The 24,693-nt window shown below is 37.0% G+C and overlaps 1 long non-coding RNA gene across 2 annotated transcripts; it reads left to right on the top strand.

Annotated features, from left to right (window-relative positions):
• The first annotated feature begins 1,354 nt into the window (after positions 1-1,354).
• Positions 1,355-23,810, top strand: LOC102156855. Of its 2 annotated transcripts, XR_005386345.1 has the most exons (8): positions 1,355-1,775; positions 3,214-3,309; positions 14,229-14,443; positions 14,706-14,966; positions 15,333-15,462; positions 16,738-18,515; positions 19,725-19,775; positions 23,477-23,810. It is a non-coding gene; the product is annotated as an uncharacterized LOC102156855 (long non-coding RNA). The 2 variants fall into 2 exon arrangements; XR_005386344.1 differs by lacking the exon at positions 19,725-19,775 and having other exon boundaries at positions 1,356-1,775.
• The last annotated feature ends 883 nt before the right edge of the window (positions 23,811-24,693 follow it).

Below are 24,693 nucleotides of genomic sequence, written 5' to 3'. Positions count from 1 at the left end.
CTCACAGTTTCAAGTGTTCATGTATTCAGCCATGAAATAAGATTGTCCCCCCCGCCTCCAAACCCCTGCCCCTTTTGCATTATTGCTGGGGAATGTTTACTGGGTAAGGCCCTTCTCTTGGACTTAAAACATTAACAATCCCTGCTGTCATTGCCTTACCCACTTTATATTGCTGTAATGCCTCAGTTGCACCTTCCTTGGTCCCAGCCATCAGACATGGACCCCTCCATTTTTTTGCATTACTTCTGAGTAGTGCTGACTACCCAAAGTCCCTTCTGTGTTATTAACACAGTGCTGATTATCACGTTTTTCATCTCATCAGCCCAAGATTTTCCTACCACTTTGATGTTATGTGCAGCATTGACTACCAAAAGCAGACCTGAATTAGGTGGATGGGCCTTCACTCCTTTTTCTGCATTTGTTAATGATCCTGATTCCAGTTGTCACATTCTGGGACAGGAACTGTCCCTGCCCACCTCTGTTACTACTTTACTGAGCAAAATGCTCAAGGCAAAGTCAGGCCTAGAAAGGTGGATTGCCACTCTTTATTTTGGATTTCCAATATAAGTATCAGTTGAAAATTGTCTACCCAGGAAGAAAGGTTAGCACCTTCTGTGCATTCTTCCTTCCAGAGCAGATTGCCTGGCCAAGAATCTCTCTTCTCTTGTATATTGCTATTTTACAGTGCCTGTTGCTAGGTACAATAAAATGCTGTTTGCAAGATGGAATTTTTATTTATTTATTTATTTATTTATTTATTTATTTATTTATTTATTTATTTTTGCAAGATGGAATTGTAAACCTGGTCATTTAATTTTCGAAGTCCAAAAACCCATTTATACCGTGTACCTGATGACCAGTGTCTCTCATTTTACTGAGGGTGGTGGGTCTGTGGATACACATTGTGAATATTCCCAAGAGTTCTAGAATAGAACTCTTAAGACATATATCTTTAGGCTCTACCACCATTTAAAAATCATTATTTGGGCTTTACCACCATTCACTTTTAGAAAAACTACCTAAACTTTCTAATCCTTAAATTTCTTCATCTGGAGCATCAACCTCCCCACCCTACTTATTTAAAGAAGATTGCCGTAAAAGAATGAAATGAGAGAACATATGCTGAGGCACTTTTGAAAACCATAGTTCACCTTGATTAATGTATTACATAAATAAAATGTATCCTGTTTAATTCTGCTAATTTAAAGTAGCTGTAGCGGGATCCCTGGGTGGCGCAGCGGTTTGGCGCCTGCCTTTGGCCCAGGGCGCGATCCTGGAGATCCGGGATCAGATCCTGCGTCAGGCTCCCGGTGCATGGAGCCTGCTTCTCCCTCTGCCTGTGTCTCTGCCTCTCTCTCTCTCACTGTGTGCCTATCATGAATAAATAAAAATTTAAAAAAAAATTAAAGTAGCCGTAGCACTACACTGAAGCAAGGACTTAGAAATGATGGGACCAATTTCCCTGTTATGTATTAAAGGAAAAATAAGCCAAGATCTAATCATTCTTCTGGACATACATTTCAACAGTGAGATAGCTTCCTGGTAAAATGAATAATATCCTAGCCTCTAGTGTGCAGGGTGTGGCAGAGAAGTGTCTAATATGGAACTGCTGAAGCAAATAACTAGTTATCACAACAGCAGTTCTTTGTAATCACTGAAAAAGAATACTATTCCTCTGACAAGGATGTCAAAAGATCCGCCCAGCTCAGGGTTGCAGTATGCACTACTAGCTCCTTGGACAGCTGTGAGAAGAGTCTCTGGCTCTTTAGAATACTGTAAGTACTACTTTGTAGCTATTAAGTAATCTTTCCCCTGTTCTATTTTCTTTCTCTTAAATGCTAGTGTAGAAAAGTCAGAGGGTCCTCCTGTAAGTTTCCTTCCTTGTTCCTACCTCATCTGCAATTATATATATTTATATGTATATAAAATATATCCCCATATGAGTTAACAGATATTGTATACCCTGCCCTATGCTAGGTCACACTGAAGTGAGGGGTAGAAACGATGTGGTCCTATATAACCTCATTCTTGCGCTGGTGTATTGCTGAGGAGCTAATATAAGCACACTTGAAATACCTTTAGGAAATGATAATCAAGTGCTACAGTGTGTGAATTGTAAGTTATAGAGTTTTAAAAAGGGAGCTCACTAAGGTTTGAAGTTAGTTGGATAAACTTAAAGAGTGAGGTGGGTTTACTTTATTGCAGCAATATATGTAGTCCAGTTGGTTTATTTTAATGTAATTTGTAATTATAATTATTGTATTCTCTTTTGGAAGTATGAAAAGTGAAGAGATAAAGCCTGTCTGTCATATTTGGCTATATGACAAGGCTGGGAAATTGTTCATTGTTAAATCTCATTACAAGCTTGAATTTTTCAAGGTTCAGGGATTGGGGGTATAATTTTGATATGTTGGCTTTTTGTATCTTTTTATTCTATCTCTGCTACAAAACAGTAGTAATGCCTGTTTAGTTTGAGATATTTATGGAACCTGTTTGGCAAGAAGGCAATAGAGAAGTGTAAGTTTTATAAGAAACCCATGACATTGCCTACTTATGGAGTTAATTATACCCTTTCCTCTTCACCTTTGTCAATGGATACCTTGGTAAGCTTAAAAGTTTAGCCTCCCTGATGTAAAATAGAGTCCAGCTGAAAAAAATATTAACATGAAACTTGAGACACTTTTTTTGGTGTACATCCATGCATCCTGGCAAGAATAAGAACCATATTAAGTGGGGCATGTCTTACTGCTCATTTTAATTCATATCCATATTTCCTCATGGCTCCTTTTCCACCAGTATCTAAAGACATCTCCTTGGTCTTACTGATTGGGGGCAGTATACAAATGGCCATGAGCCTTGGAAATGTGGTCTATGCCATTGTTTCTCAAACTGAAGTAATTTGTCAGGATAAAATGCCTCTTAAAGGAACATTTTTTGAGATACTAGAGAATATATGTTTTGAGGAACACTGACTTAAAGTTATTTGAAATGTAAACATGTTTTCCAGTTTTAAGGTATCATTATTAAAGATATACAATATTTTATATAATTTATATAGGATTTAGGAATCCATGAGGATATATCCACAAACCCCAGGGTTCTTATCGCCCCAAATTGAGAAACACTGGTTTATGCCTATGAGATCTTTTATTGTTACTAATCAAATTATTCTGTATTAATATACAACTATATTTTTTGGAATTTATTTTAAAGGGATGAATTCTGAGCTGGTTCTGTACCCCCATTCAAGAGGAAGGATGGATCAATTTTAAGTGGATTGAAGCCTGCAACAGACAGCATCATCCAAAGGTGAATCTTGGAGTTGTATTTCAATTCATTGCTTGAGATAAAGTCTAGCATTTGTAAATGGGATGCTCTGGAAATGTGGACATCTTCAAAATTGAAATAATCCTTGTGTTAACTCAACAAACTTTATTGGGTCACAAACTGGAATAAATAACGAAACCAAAGACATGATTCCTGTTAAGGAGGATGCCAAAATGAACAGATCATTATGGTGTTGGGCAATTTGATGTATACTATAAAAATGTTGGGAAATTCTATGGGGCACAGAGGAAGAGTGGAGGAAACACAGTTACTGAATAAAGTGATGGCTAGGGGATTCCCTTGGTCAGTTTGCTGATAGAGTACATAAGCTGAGGGCTTACAAACACTAAGCCAGTAGTATTTCTTGCTTTTTGCAAATGCATTTTAATGAAGCACATATTTTCTTAAATAGTGATCACTTTTTAAGATTTATTTATTTATTTATTCCAGAGAAAGCAAGAACATGGGGGCGGGGGCAGAAGGCAAAAAAAGAAGAGATAAACGCAAGCATATTCCACTATGAGCACAGAGCCTGACCTGGGTTTTTTCTTTTTTTTTTTTTTAATAATAAATTTATTTTTTATTGGTGTTCAATTTGCCAACATACAGAATAACACCCAGTGCTCATCCCGTCAAGTGCCCCCCTCAGTGCCTGTCACCCATTCACCCCCTCCCCCCGCCCTCCTCCCCTTCCACCACCCCTAGTTCGTTTCCCAGAGTTAGGAGTCTTTATGTTCTGTCTCCCTTTCTGATATTTCCTACCCATTTCTTCTCCCTTCCCTTCTATTCCCTCTCACTATTATGTATATTCCCCAAATGAATGAGAACATATAATGTTTGGCCTTCTCCGATTAACTTATTTCACTCAGCATAATACCCTCCACTTCCATCCACGTTGAAGCAAATGGTGGGTATTTGTCATTTCTAATGGCTGAGTAATATTCCATTGTATACATAAACCACATCTTTATCCATTCACCTTTCGATGGACACCGAGGCTCCTTCCACAGTTTGGCTATTGTGGACATTGCTGCTATAAACATCGGGATGCAGGTGTCCCGGCATTGCATTGCTTCTGCATCTTTGGGTAAATCCCAAGTAGTGCAATTGCTGGGTCGTAGGGCAGGTCTATTTTTAACTCTTTGAGGAACCTCCACACCATTCCATTGCACCATTTCACATTCCCACCAACAGTGTAAGAGGGTTCCCTTTTCTCTGCATCCTCTCCAACATTTGTGGTTTCCTGCCTTGTTAATTTGCCCCATTCTCACTGGTGTGAGGTGGTATCTCATTGTGGTTTTGATTTGTATTTCCCTGATGGCAAGTGATGCGGAGCATTTTCTCATGTGCATGTTGGCCATGTCTATGTCTTCCTCTGTGAGATTTCTCTTCATGTCTTTTGCCCATTTCATGATTGGATTGTTTGTTTCTTTGCTGTTGAGTTTCATAAGTTCTTTATAGATCTTGGAAACTAGTCCTTTATCTGATAGGTCATTTGCAAATATCTTCTCCCATTCTGTAGGTTGTCTTTTAGTTTTGTTGACTATATCCTTTGCTGTGCAAAAGCTTCTTATCTTGATGAAGTCCCAATAGTTCATTTTTGCTTTTGTTTCTTTTGCCTTCATGGATGTATCTTGCAAGAAGTTACTGTGGCCGAGTTCAAAAAGGGTGTTGCCTGTGTTCTCCTCTAGGATTTTGATGGAATCTTGTCTCACATTTAGATCTTTCATCCATTTTGAGTTTATCTTTGTGAATGGTGAAAGAGAGTGGTCTAGTTTCATTCTTCTGCAGGTGGATGTCCAGTTTTCCCAGCACCATTTATTGAAGAGGCTGTCTTTCTTCCAGTGGATAGTCTTTCCTCCTTTATCGAATATTAGTTGACCGTAAAGTTGAGGGTCCACTTCTGGATTCTCTATTCTGTTCCATTGATCTATGTGTCTGTTTTTGTGCCAGTACCACTGTCTTGATGACCACAGCTTTGTAGTACAACCTGAAATCTGGCATTGTGATGCCCCCAGCTATGGTTTTCTTTTAAAATTCCCCTGGCTATTTGGGGTCTTTTCTGATTCCACACAAATCTTAAAATAATTTGTTCTAACTCTCTGAAGAAAGTCCATGGTATTTTGATAGGGATTGCATTAAACGTGTACATTGCCCTGGGTAACATTGACATTTTCACAATATTAATTCTGCCAATCCATGAGCATGGAATGTTTTTCCATCTCTTTATGTCTTCCTCAATTTCTTTCAGAAGTGTTCTATAGTTTTTAGGGTAATCTATATCCTTTACCTCTTTGGTTAGGTTTATTCCTAGGTATCTTATGCTTTTGGGTGCAATTGTAAATGGGATTGACTCCTTAATTTCTCTTTCTTCAGTCTCATTGTTAGTGTATAGAAATGCCATTTCTGGTCATTGATTTTGTATCCTGCCACGCTGCCAAATTGCTGTATGAGTTCTAGCAATCTTGGGGTGGAGGCTTTTTGGTTTTCTATGTAGAGTATCATGTCATCGGCGAAGAGGGAGAGTTTGACTTCTTTGTCAATTTGAATGCCTTTAATGTCTTTTTGTTCTGACCTGGGTTTGATCCCACCACCATGAAATCACGACCTGAGATGAAACGAAGAGTTGGATGTTTAAGTGACTGTGCCACCCAGGTGCCCCTAGAGTGAGTCACTATTTTTTTTTTTTTCATGGATTTGGGGTCAGAAGGAATGAGATACTGGCAAACTTCCAAGTAAGTTCTGAACTGAGAATAAGAACACCTAGTATTTGATTCTGACTTCATCCTTGATCAATTCACCATACATTGAAACTTCAGTGTCTAGGGATGGCTAATGAATTAAGACAGAGACTTGATTATCTCGATCCCTGAAAATGATATTTTGTCATTTGGAAAATTGAAGGCATTTAAGGTTTTTTTTTTTTTTTTTGGCATTTCTCTAAGTGGTTTTTATGTTTTCATTTCTGACTTTCTTCATTATAGAACCTTAATATACAGGATTGGAGGAAGTTTTCTGACCCTGGTTTTGTGCATTTTTTCCCATATCCCCCTTTAGTTTTTCTATGTATCTTTCTGTAACTTATCTACACATTTCTCTAGCCACCTCCCTAAATTGTAGAAGATAATAAAACCTAGGGTTGCTATGGCTGAACATTCATAATTTCTTTTCAGGATATCTGGGCCCTGGTTAGCAAGTGTATACCTGCACAGGAGTTTTTGACTTAAGTAAAGAATTTTATTTTATTTTTTTAAAAATATTTTATTTATTAATTCATGAGAGACCCACAGAGAGAGAGGCAGAGACATAGGCAGAGGGAGAAGCAGGCTCCATGCAGGCAGCCTGACATGGGACTGGATCCCGGGTCTCCAGGATCACACCCAGGGCTGAAGGCAGCGCTAAACCGCTGAGCCACCTGGGCTGCCCTAAGTAAAGAATTTTAAAAGTTGATCTGCTAAAATATTCTTATTTGTGAAAGTGTCCTGGGAGAATTGTTTTGCCAGCTTAAAGAGAAGAAAACTTATACCTCAACTGAGTGTGCTGTTCCCCAATTCTTATATGTTTGGATTGCAAAGACTTGATGTGTATGGTTGAACAGAGCTAATGCCTTCTGCCCCAAGTCTTACAAATTGGCTTGGATGAAAACTTGATTTATTCAATACCATAGTTTTGAGACATACTCTAGACAAATAGCACTTAACACTGGTGTCCCTAGAAATCAAACTCAAGTTGGATCTCAAGTATATGTTTGAGACTTAGCTGATCCACTGAATTTAACAAGTCAAACTTCAATGGCCATGCATCGTTATATATCATTGTATTTATGGCTTTGACTTGGCTGCTTTTATTGGTGATTTAGGCTTTACTTCATTGCTCTCTTCCTTGACCTTTCCAAATTAGAACACTGAGATGTGGAATGTTAGGCTCCTTGTATACTCTGTACAAATGAGTTTGATAAAGAACTTTCTTTTACTATTGATTCTTATATTGGAAATCAACTTTTGATTTCTTCATGTTAGGGTGAGAGATTGAAGCAAAATTTAAATTTTACCAGTGCTAGATTTCTTAGATGATGGGTAGACTTAAAAATTATTTTTTTGACCAACTTGAATGCTATTCTAGTTTCCCCAGAAATAATAGAAGCTATGCAGCAGACCCAAGTGATACCTTTTTATTGCATAAAATATATAATTGAATGCTTGTAACTTTCAAAATAGGGATATGGCTGGGAGATCAGTGTATATTACTGGGTTTTATTATAAAGTGTCTATATTACCTAATCCATAACTCTGAAAACTTTTAGCATACTATATTTTTACATTACTGGATCTCATAAAATATCTAGATTACTTTAATCCATAGCTGTGATAACTTCTGCATACTGTATTTTGTTAGTATGCTTGCCATTTTATAGTGTAATTGGTATGCTGTTACTCATAATCTATATATCATTAGAGTTTTCCAGCCCTACATGTCTCCTTTGACTGAAAACTGGCTATAAATCACTGCCTCCGTTTTATAATGGATTGAGTAGGTCCTTCCATATGGTCGGTGGATGAACAGGAATAAGAGTTTAAGTTGCTAATTTGAATAACTTTTTGATATTATGAATTCTTAATATTTGGGCCTCATGTTTCAACTTTAAAACGGACTACAATTAAATCTCTAAACAGAAAAGAAAAATCAAGTCTTTAGGTCAGATTTGCCAACAATGATGATACCTACTGTAGCAGAATCTGGAAAACAGAATTACCAGTTCTCAGATTCTATTTTGCTTGCTTTAAAAAAAAGCACCTCAATATGTAAGTCTTCAGAATCTATTGGCAGATTTAAAAGAAAAAACTTTCTTATTTTAGAGGCTTACAGAATGGTTTTGAAGATAGTACAGAGAGTTCCTGTATACCCCGCACCCATTTTACCTTATTGTTAACATTTTATAGTACTATGATACATTTGTCACAATTAGTGAACAAATATTGATACATTGTTGTTAACTAAAGTCCATACTCAACATTTTCTCAGTTTTTCTCTAATGCTCTTTTTATGTTCCAGGATCACATCCAAAATACCACCTTGCATCTAATAGTCATATTTTCCTTAGGCTCCTCTTAGTTATGACAGTTTCTCAGACTTTCCTTATTCTTAATGGCATTGACCATTTTGAGGACTAATGGTCAAATATTCTGTAGAATGTCCCTATATTGGAATTTGTCTGATGTTCTTCTCATGATTAGACTGGGCTTGAGTTTTTGGGAACAAGACCATAGCAGTACACTGCCATTCTTCTTTTCTCAAGTACATACTATCAATGTGACATATCACTGTTGATGTTGACTATTATCATTTGGCTAAGGTACTGTTTGCCAAGTTTCTCCACTAAACATATAAAATTATTTTTTCCTTTCCCATACTGTATTTGAAGGGAAGCCACTATGTACTTAAAGAATGGGAAGTTGTGTTCCACCTCTTTGATGGTTAGGGTCTACATAAGTTATTTGGAATTCTTCTGCACAGGAAATGTGCCTTTTCTTCCTTAATTTATGTACTTATTTGATAATTCATTTATAGCAATATGGACTCATGAATATTTATTTTATATTTTAGATAATAATTCATTATTACTTATTTTTGTTCAGAGTGTTCTAGCTTTGGCCTTTGGGAGTTCTTTCAGTTGACTCATTGAACACAACCCCATCCTTATTGAGCATTTTCTTACTTTCTGACATTACCAAGATGGTCTAGGCTCATTTGTATGTCTCTTATCCCAGTTTCTTCAAGGAGTCCTGATTCTTTTTATTGGAGAACAGTATTAGAAATCAAGATGTGAGTGTTATGTGTGCTCATTGCTCCTGGGTGTCATGGCTTCAAAACCTTCTGAGTTGATGAGACTGAGGAAATATACACATGGATATTAACTCATATGCATGTATTTATTAATATTTATATATGTAATCTTCATTTTAAGATAACCATGGGTTTATACAGTTGTTTCCAACTCTAACCCATTGCCCCATGAATTGTTATAGTCTCCTCTCTTTGCTTATCTGTTACTTCCCACTCCCAGCAGCCTGGCTTTGTTGGGAGATTTTTTTATGTTCATGTAGGGTAGATGAGAACATTGACAGTTGCCTCTATGGGTTGATTTAGGGAGATTTTAGCTATAGATTGATTAAAAGCTCCTGAAACTAAAAATGACTGTTTTATGCTAACTGGTTGTCCTAGTTTTGAAACATAGAATAGGTTCCAGAAACAAACCTTTCTTAAAAACTAGGATCTATCCCAAAATCACATTTTGCCCCTCATTTTCAGAATAAATTGCTTTGATACACTTAGGTAATCTGTTCCTTGGTTATGCATTTATTTTCTCAGTTTTTTCTGATAGTTAGAGTACCTTGAGAACACTGAGGTGGGAGGGAGGAGAAAGATGTGTTCTTATGTGAGGTAGGGAAAAATCCATTTAGTGAGCTCCAGCTACTTTTCCAAAGTACTAATATAAGATTCAAGGAGTAGATTTATTTCTTGGCAACATGTAATTCAAATGCAATTTTCAACAGTTTAATTTTATTTGATTTTATTCAAGCTAATGGGTATGCTGATTTTAAAGTGTTCTGATTAATGTCACAGGTATTGCATATAGAGTAGTAGCAAAATAATATAAATCTGTATTGGGCATAATTTTAATATTTATGTCAAATATTTGAGACACTGTTTCTGAAATCTGTATAACAAGTTTGACAGTAGGGAGCTGCTGCCTCACATTTTTTCTTTCTTCCTTCCAAAATTTATTATGAACATCTTCAGAAAAGTTGAAAAATTTGTTTAGTGAACACCAACATGTTCACCCCTTAGATCCTACGATTACTATTTTGCTGTAATTTGATTAAACTTTTAAATAAAAGATTTTATTTATTCATGAGAGATACACAGAGAGAGATAGAGTCAGAGACAGAAGCAGGTTCCACATAGGAAGCCTGATGTGGGACTTGATTCCTGGACTCCGGGATCATGCCCTGAGCCAAAGGCAGACACTCAACCACTGAGCCACCCAGGCATCCCATCTCTCTTGTGCTTTTTTAACGCCCTTAACCAAATTACCTTTTTAAGCTGCTGTAAGCTCTTGTGTACTGCATACCAATGCTATATTTTTTCATATGGCACAAAACCCATTTATATATTGTTTTCCTCTGTTCTTTTCTTTAAGCTCCAGGCAACAAAAGTAGTACTGCTGGCCACCAATCTGGCACTGAAATTCTTCTTTTTAATGTAGTCATCTAGATGATCTACACTGTTTTATGGTGAAATATAAATATGGTAAAAAATTTTATAGAAACCTCCTATACCCCTGACTAGCCTTGCCCATATCTCAGGGGCAAAAGACCTGAACTGAGAGACAATCTGGGTTTAGGTACTGGCCACCTACTTACTTGTTGTATAAATAACATTGATGGAATCTCATCTTCAGAGCTCCCCAGTTTCTTTATGTAGAGAATGAAATGTCTGATTACATGATCATAATACCCTTTTTAGCTGTGATGGTTCTGTGGCTTGGCAGTTTTGGAGTACTTGAATCAGCGGGCCAGCTATGCCACTTGGTTTTTAAGTCTAATGTATGTTGACATTTTGTTCAGCTATGAGATGAGTGATCAGCAGTCCCAAAATTCTTGTCAATGAATAAGGAACTCTAATACATGGTTCTGTATCCGTTCCAAATGTAACCATTTTTATCTGGCCTTAGATTCCCTCTTAGGGAAAAGGAATCTTCTTGAATATTTCATCACTATAATAACAAAACTAGAAGGCTTTGATCTAAAGCAACCATACTCTGTAAATATGGTTCAGAGTGGCTCAGAAGATCTGAGGAGACTGTGGAATAGTCATTTCCTTTTAGGTATCTTAATTAGGGTGTGTATAAATGAATTTGTACTTCAATCCATTAATTTAAAAATTCTTTTGGTACATTTACTTGTACATAGAACGTCCATTTACCATCATTAATGGGGTTTCAGGAAAGAGCAGACTAAATACATATAAATATGTATGAACTGCCATGTTTAACTGGAAGCCCGAATTTGGGAATAAAGTATCTAATTTTAAACTCGATAAGGATGGGAAGCATGTTGCCAAGAGATTTTGAAGCCCATTGAGCTCATATTGAGAACATCATAGAACACTGGTTTGGCGTCACTGTACATCTTCTCTAGAGAGTAGAGTTGAATAAGTGATCTTTCACATACTGTTGTTAGAACTTCTTTGATATTTATATAAAGGTCTTTATAATGGGAATTCCTGATCAGGAATCTGGAAGCCATACCTGGTACTTTACACACCATAACAAAGTGCCTTCAGGATTGTGTACTTGGTTTAGACCTGGCTCAGTGAGCTCCTATCCTATGGTAAAGGCGACTAGCCAATTAATAAAAATGGTCAAGGCGATTGTACTGTGAGGTAATAGTGGCAATTGGTCTGCTACCTTGCATCTTGGTTTCCACAAGAGGATGAACTTTAGGTTGTAAATTTGGTCAGCCCTTAAGATGGATATTGCTTTGACCCATATTTGCATTTCATTTTTCTGCACATGCCTAATCCTTCTGTGATACTGCTAGTACTTGATCTTATAAGACCTTAGGGAGACCAAACAGGCTAAAGAGGAGAGATAGGTTATGCCAATATGTAATGCTTTAGGTTAATGCTTCCAATTTCTTTTGTTGAAGATTTCTCAGCAGTTCTAGTGTCCTCCTGAGCTTTATCTTCTCAAGGAAATTCCGAGCATGTGAAACCTGAGGATTCCAAGTAGCTGTAGCAGTTTCACATTCAGCAGATCTTTCTTTTTGAGAATTTGGATAAGCTTCCAAATAATTTTTAAGATGATGGCTTTCAGACCACCTGGAAAAAAAAGATAGTTTGGGAAGCTCATCATTGTGGGAATTCCGTCTTTAGCTTTATGGACTTAAACTTCCTGTTTAAATCTACCATTTAAAACAGCATGGACCAGTTTTTATCAAGTCCTACAGTGGTTTCATTTTTTTGCATATCCATATATATTTTAACTTTATAGATGAGTTTGGCCTATTATTTCATTTATTCTTCAGAGCTAGGCTCCAGTGAAGTCTGTAAGGGCAAGCACACTTGATCCCCATTTCATAAACAAAGAACGAGAGATGCAAAACAATATATTACTTCCTTTCACATCTCATAGCTACTTAGAAAAGACTGAACAAATCTATGCCTTCTGATTAGCAGGCATTGAAATTATTTCCACTTTTCTCTGGCAGACTGGTAGTTAAGTGTTGAAGATTTGTTGATGCATAGTACCAACTCAATATATGTCATAGCCCTGTTTTGGCAGGCCCAATTCTATTGTCTTTGTCTTTGTCTTTGTCATTTCCTTGTTTTAAAAAGTTGAGGATTAGGGCGCCTGGGTGGCTTAGTCGGTTACGCCTCTGACTCTTAATTTTGGCTCAGATCATGATCTCAGGGTGATGAGAATGATCAAGTCCTACATTGGGCTCTGCACTGGGCATGGAGTCCGCTTAAAATTATCTCTCCCCTCTCACACTACTCCTCCCTGCTCTCCTACCTCTCCCCATTCATTCTTTCTCTCAAGAAATAAAAAAGTTAAGGGTTTTTAATTTGAAGAACCATAAAATTGTTGAGAGGTAGAATAACAGAGACCCAAGAGTCTGTGTAAGCTATTTACTGGTTTCCTAGCTTTCTGTATATTGTTTTTCCTTTTGCATATATTTGCTTAGCTGTTTTACTTTTTTATTTTTAAAGATTTATTTATTTATTCATGAAAGACACAGAGAGAGAGGCAGAGACACAGGCAGAGGGAGAAGCAGGCTCCATGCAGGGAGCCCAACATGGGACTGGATCCCGGGTCTCCAGGATCACACCCTGGGCTGAAGGCGGTGCTAAACCGCTGAGCCACCCAGGCTGCCCTTTACTGGTGTTTTTTTTTTTTTTTTTTTTTTTTTAAGATTTTATTTATTTATTCATAGAGACACAGAGAGAGAGAGAGGGAGGCAGAGACACAGGCAGAGGGAGAAGCAGGCTCCATGCAGAGAGCCGGACGTGGGACTCGATCCAGGGTCTCCAGGATCACGCCCTGGGCTGCAGGCGGCACTAAACCGCTGCGCTAACGGGGCTGCCCCCCCCCCTTTTTTTTTTTTTAAGATACTGGTGTTTTATATGTCTTTAACCATTCTTGATTTCTCTGAAATCCTGGGACTGTGGTGCCCCATTTATATAAGCTGTTCAAGAAATGTACTATGTAGATTGAGTAGAAAACAGTTTTGTTTACCTTGGCAATATTCTAGCATCTTCTTGCTTGCCATACAAGTTACAAGGGAGAAATGCTATAAAACTAGATGGAGAGGCACTCTCATTGAGGTAGATTGCTCAGTTCTTAAAATAGTGCTTATAAAAGAAACCTGAGGCAATGTGAAGAAGAATTCTTAACTCATGGGGTCAGATCACATGGGAGCTTTTGACTTGATGGCTCACTTGGTTGAGAAACTTCTATTTTCAACTCCTAGATTTCTTAAACCTCACTATATTTTATGATAAGAATACCAGGGTATTAATAATGCACCTTCGACAAATGCTCATCAGTGGAGACTGGAGAATAAAGCACAGTATGGGAATTCTGCTGATTTATTCAGCTCTAAATTGCTCTTTGAGATGAGGGGAAGTTCAAGGAACGGAGCTGGAATGAATAGAAGAATTTGCATGTTGCTAGGCTCATAGCTAGGATAATAGAGCACAATGCAGTTCTAAATCTTCACCCCTCAATCCATCTGAAGAAAAAGTCAAACACAGTTTAACTACTAGTTGCTAATTGGGAGAGACTTTCCTGGTGTTCTGCATTTCAGTAACTTATTTTTCTTTGATCTCTTCTCCAGATGTTCCTCAGAAGAATAGGCTTGTTGCTCTACAGTGTTAGTGACCCGTTCCCTTTGACGATCCCTAGGTGGAGATGGGGCATGAGGATCCTCCAGGGGAAAAGCTCACTACCACTAGGCAACAACCCTAGGCCAGGAGGTTCTACTACCAAGTTTTTTCCTTGGGCCCAGGGAGGAAGATGAAGTCTCAAAACAACCACCACACATTAGAGGTGGTAAGTTGTCTCTAAAGGCATGGTGAATAGCTATTAATTTTGATCTTGTATTACATTGCACTTAGCTTTCCACTGAGTTTGCTTCTGTCATTATCAACTGTGTCTGCTATGGTAAAAATAGCTTCCTTACTAACCTGGGAAGTGACTGGGTGTGAAATGGGTGAAAATAATATTAAGAGAGTAGCAGGCTGTATGAGTTAGGATGTTTACCGTGGGACTAGTGTGTGGTAGAGACTTACAGCTAAATTGTTCTTTCTTTTAGGAGAGCATGGGCAGTAACTGCCATGTCTGTGACATTGATCATGGTCAGATCGTCATTTTGGATCCTTGACCCCAAAGTCTTTCTTGAGGCCCCGTTGGAGAATTTTGACAATCGTTTACATACTTCAAGATACCTTAGGATGTCTTTGGGATAAAACATGAAACAAGCTGTTAGAGAAGATAAATAGGAGTTATATCATTTCTGCTGTACTTGATGATTGATGGAGCCTGACCAGAAATGGCATAAAGTTTCTATTGTCAGGTAAGACTTTGCATACTCTAGGGTAGTGATAAGAGAAGCTGATTAGGGGAATGTAGGCTGGAAGATGGAAATGACCATTCAGTAAGTAGTAAAACCTTGATTAAATAGATTTTGTACATACTATTCAACTAAGAGAATAAGACTATGATTTGATGGTGTTTCTAGTGTTATTAGGCAACACATTTTTCTGTCTTTGCCATAGTTTTCTATTCTGTTGAATAAAAGCTTCAACTTTATATGTTTCTAAGCATTGTACAGGCATTTTCTATAGCTCATTAATTTGAATCTTCTCATAACTCTTGCATAGTAATACTCAGTTAATAGTTGTATATGGCACTTATATGGTTTCCTTCTCATTTTTTATAGCTCCTGATTGTTCCCTTTTTATCTACCAAATCATTGTCTCCCAAAAGCAGTGCAGAGGGCAAGAAAGTGGAACATATCAAAGGAAGATCAACATGCCTGGCATGCTAGCATTTTAGAACATCAGAATGAAGTAAGTTGTTGGTGTTGTAATCCTGTGAGTATTATTAGAGCTCATAGCTGTTTGTTCTAGGTTTGTATGGGATGAGAGATGATAGTCTAACAGGGAGTTGGTATCCAATATGAGATCTAAGGATAACCATTAAACCTATATTACCAAATGGGTTCACTGAAGCAGCTCAAAGGTACTGCAGTCTGCATACCAGTTGCGTTCAAGTAATTGAGTCTCACCATGTCTCTTCTTTCTCTTCACTGCATAAATACTTTGCCATTCTTAGAAGCCTAAACCATAGAAACCTAAAACAAAAAAGTGTTTTTTGTTTTTGTTTTTGTTTTTGTTTTTTTGCTGAAAGTGTGGCTCTTTCTCACCTTCTCTTGTGAAAGAATCTATCTGCAGTTAAGATTTACTGTTAAAGGAAGCCCAGTCTTTGAAGCTGCCATCATACTTGTGAAGCATGTGAAAATGAAGTTAGTTTTTTAGGGGATGGGGAAAAGTGAAGATATAAAGGGAGAGGATTGACTGGGTGCTCTAAGGGTCCTTTTATAATTAGATATCTGTGGCATCTTGTTTGGTTCTTTTGGAAATCCTTGTAAAGAGTTGAAGCAGAATATTAAAAGGTACACTTTCTTTCTTGATTTTATTTATTTATTCATGAGAGAGACAGGCAAAGACACAGGCAGAAGGAGAAGCAGGCTCTATGCAGGGAGCCTGATGTGGGACTCAATCCCGGTACTCCGGGATCACGCCCTGAGCCCAAGGCAGACCCTCAACCACTGAGCCACCCAGGTGTCCCAACACATTCTGTATTTAAATCTTCTGCCATTCATTAGGTGTATGGCCTTTGTCAATCTAGAGTTTTTGGTTAGACTTATATGTGAATGTTAAATGAAATCATGTATGTATATACAGTGTTTAGTAGTCTCTGGCCCATGGTAAGTAAAAGATAATCCAAGAAATTTCATAAATTAATTTGACACAATACAGGTGACCACTTAAATCATCTAGTGGCAGACAGAGTTGCATGTTTTGGTTCTATTTAAGAAATTTGTAAGGTAAAGGTTTATATGTAGAAAACATCTATGCTGTTGTTGGTTATTATAATGATTATTACTGTTAGTAATATAAGTAGTATTAGTACTAATAATAGCTTATTTTAATTATTAATGCACTTTTTGTTGTCTTCTTTTTGTGATGCTTCTCATATGCCTCTGTGTCCCTTACTGTATTTTGTCTTTACTTCTTTCTTTCTCTGAATGTCTGCCTTGGCTTATCTCTTTCACTCAAAAGTGTGTATTTCTTTGCTTGTCTATTTCTTTTTTAAATCTCTTTGGTTGTCCTTCTATCTAAAGTGTGTCTTAGCCATTCCTTGATTATTTTGTTAGTTTCGTCTATGTGTATCTTTGTCTCCTTTTGTTTTTTGTTCCTAAGAGTGGTCTGTGCCTTGTCTTAGATGTCTCTCTCTAGTTTTTTCATTTTGTTTCTGATTCTCTTTGCTCTCCTAGATCTGGCTCTTCTTTCACTATTCTTCCCTTCGTGTCTCTGTGTCACATGCTGTGTCCTTTTTGTTTATTTCTTGTTCTGCCTATACCTCTCTTCTCTTACTGTTGTGAACTCTGATTGTCTTCCCTTCCTCTTCATGTTGGTTTGACATTTCACCTTTTCCTCATTCTGGGCTTCCCTTTCTGCTTTTTCTACTCATTATCCCACATTTCTCTTTTATATGTATTTTTTTCTGCCTCTCTTGGGGGCAGTTTTCTCTCTTTTCTCCTGATCAGTGTTTCTTTGTTCTTTGTGACTTTCCATTTCAGCATTCATCTCTGTTCTCTTCTTTCTTCTCTGCTTTCCCCCTTCTGCTTACCTTTGAGTATTTCAGCCTTTTTATGTGTCTGTGTTTACCCCCTTTGGCTTTATGGAGTCCTCTTGAGTCCTTGCATATTTTGTGCATTTCTATGGTCACGTGTGTGTGTTTGTGACAGAGGGGTTTCCTAACCCCTTCCCAATAGGAACTGAGTGCCAGCTATCAAAATAAGCATTGCAGAGCTGTTCATTATGCCAGGACACCCTATGAGATGATCTAAGAACTATGATGGACAGAAAGTGGAAGGCCCATAATGGATAGAAGGCCCAACGTAAAATAAAGATGGTCTGAGACTTGTGGCCTGAAGACAAGCATGGAAAACCTGTGTTTCAAGATAGATGGAATCCTCAGGCTTGAGACCATCATGGCTCTGGCTATGATTGAAAATGGTGGCCCTTGTTGGATAGAAGACCTGTCTGAGTTGGATGGAAAGTTCAAATCTTGAGTTAAATAGGAGTTCAAAGACCCAGAGTGGGAGACTGAAGGCTTAAGCATGGGGACTAATGAAATGTCTGAGACCTAAGACACAAGGTCTAAGTGAGATAAAAACCTAAGATCCAAGGATGGAAGGCCCCAGAGGACTCCTGCCTTTCTAGATGGACAGAAGGCTGAAGAGAAAGATATATCAAGACTAATCAGGTGGGCAGCTAGAAGCCCATGACACAGAATCCGGGAAGGAAAGAAGCCCCAAGACCAGAGGAAATCCTAAGATGAGAACACAAAACACCAGCTTTTTTCTGTTCCTGTCCTCCCTACTCATGGACATTTTCAGTTCTCCCTTTCCAGTTCTTACATTTTCACATAAACCCACTTGTTGTGAGAAGCCCTTTTTGATGTTGCTATTGCCTTCAGGAGCCATATCTTGAGATTGGCAATATTATGCTTGGGCCAGTCTTAAGCCAATTTTTATCACAGTTTTGAGCCATTTATTAAGTGTTTATTTTTTAAATTTCCATTTCTCTTCATCTCTACTTCTGGAGAGAGACATATAGGTAACATTGTATTTCAGTTCTCCCTTTTCCTTAGAAGCTCTAGGCTGATAAGCAAAGGCAAGCGTCAGGCTGTTGGGGGAAAAAAAGTGCCAGGCTATCTAGAGAAAATGTGAAGAGATGTTCCAGGCCAATGAGAAGAATTAGACAAGGAGTACCCAGATATGCCAGCCTGTTGAGAAGCACCAGCCTGCAACACCTTTCTTCTTTGCTCTTGGGTGAGCGGGATTCTTGGGGTTTGGGATTCCTAGTGATGGTTATAAAATTGGGCCTGGGACAGAGTAAGGCCCCAAGGAGACAGTTTGAACTCCCTGCTTATAGTAGTGGCCTAATAATTTGGGAGATTGTGCCAACACTGCTTCTGGGTTTAATACCCACCTCTAGGCTTAAAGGTGAGAGAATTTGGGAAGATTGAGCATGTTTAATCCTTTACTTGATTTTTTTTTCCTACCTTACCATGAGAAGATAATTATAAGTAATTGAGAATATATGTGAAAGCATTGTAACACACAGAAAACACAAGGCATTCTTAGTAATACTATATTGGCAGCCATGCACAGCTAACATTTAAAGTGCACTGTCAGTTGTGAAGCATTATATAAATCAGGAGTCATCATACCCTTTCCATAAAGGGTCAAATGGTAAATATTTTAAGTTTGTGGTCCAAATGGTCTCAGACATCTTTTTTTTTGTTTTACAACCCTTTAAAAAGGAAGAACTATTCTTAGCTTGTGAACCAAGTAGATTTGGTCTGGCAGCCATGGTTTTATCACCTGTGATGTAAATACCAGGGACAATGTGCTGAATAATATTTTTTCTGGGTGTCTGTCCCTATGCTAGGCACTAAGGATACAATAATTATTGATGATCACACCTTGGTGACCTGAAGAAAAATATGTGAACGTGCTTTGTAAATTATAAAGCACTTAAAGGTTTATGAGTTTGATTTGATCAACAAATACTGATTACATAGTAACTCTATTCTACTGTACTAGACACTATAGATTCAAAGATTAAAAGAAGACTGAATAAAGTACTTTGTCAAGTCTGTAATACTATGCAGAATTGTTTGATTAGGAATTGTTTGATAAACGAATAACTCCTGTATTTGTGGCCATTGTGTTTCTGCTGCTCTGGTAATTTTAAGTAAAAATACAGTATTCCAGGTAGCAGAGAAACAAACACATGGAAACTGCTTTGAAACCATAAGATACACTACAAACACAAGGGATTAAGCTATTGTGAGCACTTAAAATGTGCCAGATACATGCTAGGTGCTACAGATTGTCAAAGGGAGAAAGTGTTATTATGGAATTAAAAATTTCAGATCATGAAGGGCATATTAAAGTGTTTTAAACTAAAGCACTATATAAATACCAGTGGGTTATATGTTTATTAATCGATGAATATTATCTTTTACGGGCCAGGTACTGTTTGAGTACTGTGAAATCCAAGATAATGCTCCCATGTAATAAGAGGTAGGTTTATGTCCTAGACTAGTTAGATGTAAAGAATTAGATATTGTTTATTTTAATCAATCAAGGCTTTACTGGGCATATCTAAATTATCACCAGTGTATTTTCCTAGGTGACAAGAAATTAGAATGATTGAGAATGCCCTTGCACTTTCTTTCTTTTTTTTTTTAAGATTTTATTTATTTATTCATGAGAGACCCAGAAAGAGAGAAACAGAGACACAGGCAGAGGGAGAAGCAGGCTCCATGCAGGGAGCCTTATGTGGGACTCAATCCCAGGATTCCAGGATCACGCCCTGGGCTGAAGGCCGACACTAAACCGCTGAGCCACCCAGGTGTCCCCACCCTTGCACTTTCTGGAGTGCTATATAAGTGTAAGATATTAGCTGTTTTCTGTGTGAATAAAACCTTTCTGTGAGATAGGCATTTTCTCTACAAAATTCTCATTTTGTGCTTGACATCCACTATGATGAAGGTAGTATGAATAGTTATACAAACTGAGGGTTTAGGTACTTGTTGAATTAATGAATATCCTCAGTTGCTTAATAGGTGAACTCATTATTACAGGCACTATAGAGATACACAGACTTAATATTTCATTGTGCTTACAGTTGAAAATAAAACAATATATGTTAGTATTTTGGGAAGTCTACAGCACCGTGTAAGTTTAACTATTTTCTAATTCGGTGCTGAGTAGTAGTATAAATTATATCACAGTCATCATTATACTATGAAAAAAGTTGAAAATTTTTTAAGGAAGAATTGTTAACTATTGAACACTCTGAATATAATATATAAAGGATTAAATATCTGATAAATGTAAAACTGGATAATAATTGTCTATTATGTGCCAATCTCCTTGCTAGGCATTGGGAATGTGAAGATAAACCATCTTTATTGTTTCCTGGGTAGCAGCAGATAATGTATAAAATAAATTTAAAAGTTCTTAAACTGCCATACATATAAGAAATACCTGATGAATTATTTATTATTTATTGATTATTTACCTTCTTTTATCCCCAGAGATAGCGGCTAGGGATGTAAAAACTCATTATCAGAGATCTGTGTAAATTTATAAAGCCTCGTGTTCTATAAGGAAATAACTTGGCTTAATGAGTGATTACTGGTTACTTTCTTTAAAAGAGCTTATTTAATAAAAACATGGGAAAAATGCCATTGTGCCAGGCAGAATGCTAAATGCTGAGCTCTGTGGAAAGATAAAATCTCAGAAATGTACTTGCTCCCAGGCCTGGCTGAAGAGATGGGAAATATTTTTAAGAAGCAGGGTGTTACAATCCTCTATCAGTCTTTAAAATGTTCAATGCTGAAGGTGGAGGTGAATTATTTCCACCTTGGCCTGGCTTGAGTCATTAAAGGAGTAAAAATAAATCACTAAGGTTTGCTTTTAGATTCATTTGATATATACATCATTTTTTATGTGGAATACATCATTCTAGATCCTAAGAGAATTGAAATGGGCCAAGTTAAGAGCGCATTAGAATAAAGATTATAGATGAAGATAAGAAAATATCATTGAGTTTTGAGTAAATATTTTAATGCTTATGTTCTGGAAGGTATTATGCTAGATAAATTCGTTGAATGGGTCTGGTCCAGAAAACCCATGGACTTGTCTTGGAGATTAAAAAAATAGAAAAATAAGGCACATGGTTCTTTTAAAATTAAATGAAGACATTACTCCTAGTTCTAGAGAGTCCCAATGTCACATGCTCATTGACCTAGTTTGAAGCCAGCAGACTGATAAAAGGGCACCTAGGGCTTACCCTTGAATTAATTAATTTACTATTCTGTTTTTATTATAAATGAATGACTTAAGATGAGAATTGAGATAAAACAACTAGTTTTAAAACATTTGCATATTGGCCTGGCTTAGAGTCAGAAAGCACCTTGAGCAATAGATTTTTTTCTAGATTTTCCATATTTTGTAAAAATTTATTGACTGAATAAAGTACTGTTCTGAAATGGTGCAATTGAAGAAATGTAAAGGTCCTTGACCAAAATGTAATTTAATCTCATTAGCTTTTGGTGGAAACATAAGAATAAATTTAATAAGAGAATGCAGTTCTTTCATTAGTTGAAAAAACTTTTTTTTTTTAAAAAACTTTATTGAGCAGCTGTGACATTAAGACACTAAGAATAAATGATCACCTTCTCTTTGGCATGTTTTGTAGAGTAGGAATAAGAGAGGACTTTCTATTCATACAAACATCAAAGAAGGTGATGTTAAATTGGAATGGATCTGGTATGAAAGGCACTTAATTTATTTTGGAGATTCAGTAAAACAAAACAAAACAAAACAAAAAAAATGGAATGAAATTCTTCCTTAAATGGAAGTGTCTCTTTCAAGGCATTCTCTTAATTGCTAGACAGAAAACAAAAAAGATCATGACTGAAAGAAAGTTGATTTTTTTTTATTAGCTTAGAGACTAGAATATGAGAGGTTACTGTTCATTTCTTCATTTCTTCATTCTACAGGGTTGAGTGCCTGTTATGTATAAGGTGTTTTGCTATATTCCCAGTTTGCCCCAGAGACAAGAAAAAAATGAATGCTTTCCTAGAGAACATTTAAACTTTCCTTTTGGTTTGTTTTGTGGTAGGGACATGGCTCAGTGCTTAGTACCTTAATAATGTTGTGGTTTTTAATTCCTTTTCCATGTTTCTTTTAGTACTCTGGCCACTACAATAAGCAGGGTTTTCAATTGAGCTAGCTTTTTAAGTATCAGGAACTTTCCTTATAGTAGACACTTTATTTTTACCGACCCATCCCTCAGGAAAAATGGCTGTTTTTGTATTAAATGTTGCCATTAAAATGGCTTTTTTTGTATTAAATATTAAAGCCACTGCTGGGCAGGAGGAGGGATGACAACTAATTCCCAATCCCCAGTCTCACTGGTAACAGCCTTGAGAAAGCACTCATACTCAGGCCACAATTGGTTTTGAAATGCATTTACCAGTTTTATCTGCTTTTAATTCTTTACATTTTACATACTGACAAATAAACACTGCCTAAATAGATCTCTTTGAAGAACGATCCTCAGATGGTACATAACATAATGGGAGAGACATGATTTCTCTTTTGCAACAGCTTTGCAACTTAACCTTTAGAAATCTCACCATCAAAACATGTTTCAGGAAAGGATTTCTTAGAGTGGAATTATGTCAGTGAATAAAAATAGCTTAACAATTTTACCATGTTTAATTTTTAAGAATAGAAATTGGAAATAATTGGCAAAAATTTGAGGTAAACAACAACAAAAAATTCTCAATCTAGGCCTAACTGGGTTTTGACCTTTTCTATTTTTAAATCACTCATAGAGGGTGGGATTAGGAGGAAGAGTGAAAGAAAAGGTCAAACCAGTCTCTAAGGGCAGCCTGCTTGTGCTTTGGATTGGTTTTAAGAGCATTACTACTTCCAAATCTAACTAGGGGATTGCCTTTTTTCAGTTTAATGCAATTCCAATAACTAGTCATTGTTGAGATGAAGACACAGTACTTTCTCCCCACTCATTTCTATAAGTTTTTGAGAAACATTTTTGGGCTAAATGGTTATCAACTAAATACTAATGTTTGGCTTTTAATATGTGGTATTAGCTGGATTCTGTAACACTTGTATTTTCAGGTTGGGGTTGGGGAATGCATTATTGGAAATTGGAAAGGAGAAAGTAACTAAAAGCCTTCCTTTCACAGTTTCTGGCATCCTAAGACTACCCCTACTGATAAGGATAAGAACATGCTGTCATCTGATTTTTATGGCATAAATGAAATTGAACAAAACAGTTTTTTAAAGGAAATTGCTTCGTCTTTACCTTTGTACCTAAAAGGGAATCTATGCCAATACTTCGATAAGTGGGAAGACTTATGACTGGACTTATGACTTGGACTTATGAACTGATGTGAAATGCAGAACCTTTGAGCTTTAAGTGTTTTGAAGATTGAAAAATCTTGCTCAGCATCAGTGACCACAAAAACAATCTAAAGCCATCTACATGTCACAACTGAAACAAATTGGGGAATGTGTTTTCTAATGTCAAATAAAATGTAATGTTTTGAAATTTTTGTATTTTGATGTGACAAGTTCTACCTCCGTGTTCCTAGATACACTAGTAATCTCATTTTTTTCCTACCTTAATCACCCAGCTTGGATAAATGGTTTGAGGTCTCATTTGTTTATTACTTCAGTTGCTTTGGCCAGGGATACTGAGATGTACAACCTAATAGAAAGATGTGAGAAGCAAAAAACTATTTAGGTACCAGGGTGATACAGGAGTAAGGCATAACAAGACTTTTTCTAAGGATGTGGAAAGTAGGATGTATTCAGGAAGGAAATCACTATAATTAATGAATCCTGACTTAGTCAATGGATTTTTGGTGTTCGTAGAACTCTGAATGATTAAATACTGTATTGTTAGATTGGTGACTTCACAGGCATATGACTCCTTGCAGTGCTTACAGGCAGGAGTTTCTATTCCTTTTTTGACAAATACTGTCTTTGAAGAAAGTCTTAAGTCCTTATGGGCCAAGTGAGTTCAGCACATGTGCGTGGAGAACTCATTATAACCTTGTAATACATGAGTAGGGTGTCAGGTGATAAAATTGACACATGTCATGGTGTGTTGCTTCTGAAAGAGAATGGACCTCGGTAATCCTTGCTGATTTATTTTCATTTCCCTACAGGGCTATTTCTGTTGGACAGGGATAAGTTGGTGGGGGAAAAGTGGAGAGGTTAGGAAAGAGTTCCTCAAAAAAAAAAAAAAAAAAAAAAGAGTTCCTCCTGAGGTTATTCTTGGGTGTCTAATGAGGCTTTGACTTCGTTGGCAGCTGATTCCCTCATGGGCTGACTTAACCAGTCTTCTTGTCATTTGCTCTGCTTACTCCTGGATTTGTGGTACCATCAGTGTTCAAAA

Source organism: Canis lupus, chromosome X, assembly GCF_011100685.1.
Source record: "Canis lupus familiaris isolate Mischka breed German Shepherd chromosome X, alternate assembly UU_Cfam_GSD_1.0, whole genome shotgun sequence".
Classification (NCBI taxonomy): Eukaryota; Metazoa; Chordata; class Mammalia; order Carnivora; family Canidae; genus Canis; species Canis lupus.
The sequence above is the reverse complement of the archived record's forward strand: the minus strand, read 5'-3'. Positions and strand labels throughout refer to the sequence as shown.